Here is a 5,640-nt window from a genome sequence, read left to right as displayed (position 1 = left end):
GACCTTTAACAAAATGTCTTCAACAATGCCTTTAGGTTGTTTGATTAATCTATCAACAAGCTAGAGCGACATGTTCGTCTCTTTCACTTCTCCAAGTCCTAGCTTCCTAAAAAATTAAAAAACGCATTAAATTAATACTAGCACCTAAATCACACAATGCTTTATCAAAGAATGAATCTCCTAATGCACAAGGTATAGTAAAACTCCCTGGATCTCTCAGTTTAGGAGGTAATTTATTTTGCAGTATGGCACTGCATTCTTCAGTGAGCATAACTGTTCCATGCTCCTCGATCTTCCGCTTGTTAGAAAGGATGTCTTTTAAGAACTTTGCATAACTAGGATTATGTGGTAAAGCTTCAGCAAATGGAATATTTATTTGCAATTTCTTAAAGACCTTTAAAAACTTTGAAAATTGTTGATCCAGATTATCCTTTCTAATTCTATCAGGATAAGGAAATTTAGATACATCTTTTTCAACAACAATAGAATCATATTTTGACATACCTTTTCCTTTACCTCTTGCAATTTCCTTTACCTTAGTCTTTATCTCTTTTTCTGAATTGGCTTTCTTTTCCTCAATAGAGATCGGTAACTCTGCTTCACTTTCCGCCTTCTTTTGTGATTCTTCTTCACCAATCACCTTTCCATCTCTCAAGGTTATGGCCTTACATTGCTCCTTCGGGTTCCTTTCCGTGTCACTCGATAAATGCCCTTGCTGTCTACCCGAAATGATATTGGCCAACTGGCCAATTTGAGCTTCTAAATTCTTGATGCAAGCCTCTTGATTCTGAATTCTTGTCTCTGTGGTACTCAAGAACTTTGCCATCATCTCCTCTAAATTTGATTTCTTCTCTTGAGATTGAAAACCTGGCAGTGGAGGTTTCACTTGATTGTTGTTACTCCAAGAGAAATTTGGGTGATTCCTCCACCCCGGATTATATGTTTCACTGTATGGATTATTATTAGGCCTATGAAAATTTGAAACATAGTTAGCTTGATCAGGCATAGAATTAACAGCAAACATGTTACCTAATTGACACTCATGGTTAGGGTGATCTTTGCCACAAAAATCACATCAATCTTTTTATTTAATGCTTGCATTTGTGCTACCAAAGCTGTGATAGCATCTAGGTTATGAACACCCGACGTTCTTCTCACAGGCAACCTCTCTATCGGCCATTGATAAGAGTTTGAAGCCATTTCCTCCAGCAACTCATAAGCTTGTTCTAGTGTCTTCTTACCTAAAGTACCACCCGCAGCAGCATTGATCATATTTCGAACTTCACTATTAAGACCATTATAAAACGTCTAAACTTGTAGCCAAACCGATAATTCATGGTGGGGACATCTCTAGAGCATGTCCTTGAACCTTTCCCATGCTTCATATAGTGACTTTGTATCCACCTGCACAAACATAGTAATGTCATTATGCAATTGTGCAGTCCTTGCAGGAGGAAAATACCTACTTAGGAATTTTTGTGTCATTTGCTCCCAGGTTGTAATCGAGCCTGCTGGTAATGAGGTCAACCAACTCTTAGCTTTGTCTCTTAATGAAAATGGGAACAATCTTAGTGTTATAGCTTTGTCGGAAACTCCATTGTGCTTAAAAGTATCACAAATCTCCAGGAAATTTGCAATATGTAAGTTGGGATCTTCATCTACCAAACCACCAAACTGCACTGACTACTGAATCATTTGGATGATTGCTGGCTTTATCTCAAAGGTGTTGGCATTGATCACTGGCCGTTGAATGCTCGATGTTGCTCCATTTAGAGATGGGATAGAGTACTCGTTTAGTGTACGAGTTGCTAGTGGTGTTCCATTAGTTGGGTTATCGTGATCACCCATGATGTCCCTTTTGATTGCTCTCTTTCTTGTGTGAAAAGTGCACTCTATCTCAGGATCAAATGCCAGGAAAATCTTTCCAAAAGCTCTGGTCATACACTAGCAGAAACACCTATTGGTTTCCAAAAAAAAAAAAAAACAAAATAAAATAAAAATCTGAAAGTAACAAGTAATCTTAAAATAATCACAAACAATCTAATGATCCCCAGCAACGGCGCCAAAAACTTGATGCAACTAAATCAACCTTAGCAAGTGCACTAGTCGTTTTCAAGTAATAAAGTGATGAGTTTGAGTATCTTCCCATAGAGATCAAAGCGAATATTTGTAATTACCTAAAACTACCTACATGTTATATGAGAAAATGAAATCTTAGAGTGTAAAAGCAACGGATTAAAAATAATTAAATTAAACAAATAAATAATGTGATGAACTTTGCAATATTAGTGAAGTTAGGGTACAGATTTCCCCCTAATTATGCTTGACAACCACTCTTAATACCCGTTCGTGCTATGAATTGGTAGGATTCTTCTAAGGCCAATTATCCTTATTCGGGCATAATATTCAACTTAATACAGATCCCTATTCAGTTACTCTGAAATTAAGAAGCATAAATTCATTAATCCCTTACGACTAATTCGCCCTATTCGGTTATGAATTAGATGGACCACAAATTAATCCTAGAATCTCTATTCGATTACTTCTAGTTTTAATATGTTGTGCAATGTTATTCCCATAGAACAATTATGAATATGAATTAAGCAATAAACCCTAACTTCTCTATTCGAAACATCATCAAGGTAATTGAATCAATCCAACATTCATAAAGCATTAAACCTAAACTCTTGCACAAATTCATAAACATAAATCTGGTATTAAGAATAAAAATTGTTCAAAACATAATTAGGGTTTCATCCTCCCCTAACAAAAGAGATTTACTCCATCCTAAGAACGAAGAAATAAATAGAGAAGAAAGAAAACATAATCAGACTTGAAAATAAATAAAAATCAAACCTTAAATCTGATCTTCAGTCTTCAAGCCCCAAGAATGTGTCTTCTCCTCTCAAAAATATGCAAAATTCGTCCCTTGACAACTAATGTCAATTATACTTAAATACCAAAAGAGTCCTAAGTGAAAAAGGAGAGAAAAACTGATAAAAACACCCTAATAGTTTCCGCCACAACCCTAGTCGTGGCTAAATTTAAGTCACCACAGCCTAGGTCGTGGTGCTTCCTGGTCTCTTTGTTTTCTCTTTGTTCCATCACCATGGCCATGGTGAACTACCAAGGCATGGTCGTGGCCTTCAAGACTGAAGGGGAATCTCAACTTCTTCAAGCTTTAAGTCTCAATTTCATTCCAATACTCCAATCTACTCAACCAAAGCCTAAAAAAACACAAAAGTTATCCAAATTAATAGGTAACCATTCATATCTCAAACTTAACAAAAACAAACATAAAAACAAAGGAAACAAATGAGAAGTTAACTAAACTAACATCAAAGCAACCCTAAAAACACTCAAATTATGCAACTTATCAACTCCTAAGCCTCCTACTTCAAGTAAAAGTTACACTATATGTCTCTTGAACAATTGGTACTTAATTTCATAAAAAGAACTAATATGAAACATAAAACAAGGAGTATACCTTAGCCACCGAACAATGACCGATGTCTCTAAAGGATTCAACGTTTTCAGGGCCAGGACTTAGGAAAGTAGCTAGTTATCTTAAAAATGGTTGTTGTCATGAGTTCAATCGCCAATTAAAGATGTTCATCCTTAAGACATAAACCTAATACTCATTAGTTCAGCTCGTTGATAATTCAAATCATATGCATCTGCAAACTAATTAGAAAGATTTGAAAATGAATTTCATTTCCTCCTATTGAAACTCAATTTAAAATGAAAATTCATCATACAAGTTGCCTCAACATTCCAACTCAAAATAGTTGTGTTTAAAGCTTTAACCAATTCAAACAACAATCTAGGAATAATGTTTCACAATCCACTTAATGAGAATTTTGAAAATTAAATTTTGTCAAAGACAATTTTAAGCATGTATTAATGTTTTGTCCAAGGTTTACCATCATATTCAATATGGACAAATCTAGGATTACGTTAGATAGATATGAAGATGGTGTTGAGTTCTTTTTAGAGTTTGCAAAAACACAGTGCAATGATCCACATAAGATTCCATGTCCATGCATAAAATGTGCAAATATGTCTCATCATACAATTCAGGATGTCTAGGATCATTTGTTTGTGTCAGGTTTTGACGAAAGCTATAGGATTTGGGTTTTCCATGGAGAAAAGGTTGATGACAATGACTCTAGGAGCATCAATGATTCATATCCCAATTAATCAACATTTAAAGACTTTGATTTTACAAAGGATATGGTTCATGGTGCTCACAAGTGTTGCAAATAAGATCCAAATACATTGAAAACACTTCTAGAGTATTGTGAAAAGCCATTGTATAATGGGTATAAGTATAGTAAGCTTAGTGGATTGATAAAATTCCAATATTTGAAAGGGAAATACAGGTGGTCAGACACAAGTTTCTCGGATTTGTTGTGTACCCTTCATGATGTCCTATCGGATGAAAATTCAATGCCTAAGTCGATGTACGAGGCAAAGAAGGTCATGGCGGCATTAGGATTAGAATATGAGAAGATTCATACATGTCAAAATGTTTGTATTCTATTTAGGAATGAATACAAGGATCTTTCTAAATGTCCATCTTGTGGTGCTTCACATTGGAAGAAACAAGTCGGTAAACCATCAAGCAATTCCAAAGTTCCTTCCAAGGTTTTATGGTATTTTCCTCCAATCCCTAGGTTTATAAGGATGTTTCAATCTCCACAAACTGCCTATGACTTAACTTGGCATGCACGTAACATTAAGAATGATGGTAAACTTTGACATCCACTGGATTCACCCACGTGGAAACTAATTAATGATAAGTGGATGAATTTGGTTTGGAATGTAGAAATCTTAGAATGGCTCTTTCGATAGATGGTTTCAATCCATATAGATCTCTAAGTTGTAAGTATAGTTATTGGCTGGTGATGCTTGTAACCTATAACCTCCCACCTTGGTTGTTCATGAAAAGGAAGTTCATAATGTTGACGTTATTGATCTCGGGTCCACAACAACCTGGGAACAATATTGATGTATATTTGTCACCTCTAATCGAGGACTTAAAAAAATTATGGGAAATCAGTATTAAGACTTATGATGCTTATAGGAAAGAGTATTTCACCTTAAATGCAGTGTTACTATGGACCATAAATGACTTTCCCACATATGGAAACCTTTCCAATTGTTGTGTTAAAGGTTATAATGCTTGTGCAATATGTGGAGAAGGCACGTCCTCTTATAGATTGAAGAATTCCAAGAAGAATTGTTATATGGCTCATAGGCAATTCCTCCCTAAGAATCATCCCTTCCAGAAAAAAAAAAAAAAAAAAAAAAAGCTTTCAATGGTGCTCTAGAGTTTGGTTCTCCCAATGACCCTTTGAGTGAGATAGAATTGTTGAGACAACTTGAAGGCATTCAAAATGTATAGGGAAAGAACTTGCCGAAGAAATGTAAATTATGTGAAGACGACAAACATAAACTATGGAAGAAGAAATCCATATTCTTTGAAGTTGAATATTGGAAACATTTGTATATTCGTCATCAACTAGATGTCATGCACATTGAAAAAAAATGCGTGTGAAAGCATTTATGGTACATTGTTGAATATACCGAGGAAAACGAAAGATGGGTTTAACACACGATTAGATCTTTGTGATATGG

The 5,640-nt window shown here is 35.2% G+C and overlaps 1 non-coding gene across 1 annotated transcript; it reads left to right on the top strand.

The window, feature by feature from the left end:
• Positions 1–1,330: 1,330 nt before the first annotated feature.
• On the top strand, positions 1,331–1,436 carry LOC116143642. The gene has a single exon (XR_004130154.1). It is a non-coding gene; the product is annotated as a small nucleolar RNA R71 (small nucleolar RNA).
• Positions 1,437–5,640: the final 4,204 nt, after the last annotated feature.

This window comes from Pistacia vera, unplaced genomic scaffold (genome assembly GCF_008641045.1).
Source record: "Pistacia vera cultivar Batoury unplaced genomic scaffold, PisVer_v2 Contig430, whole genome shotgun sequence".
Taxonomy (NCBI): Eukaryota; Viridiplantae; Streptophyta; class Magnoliopsida; order Sapindales; family Anacardiaceae; genus Pistacia; species Pistacia vera.
The sequence above is the reverse complement of the archived record's forward strand: the minus strand, read 5'-3'. Positions and strand labels throughout refer to the sequence as shown.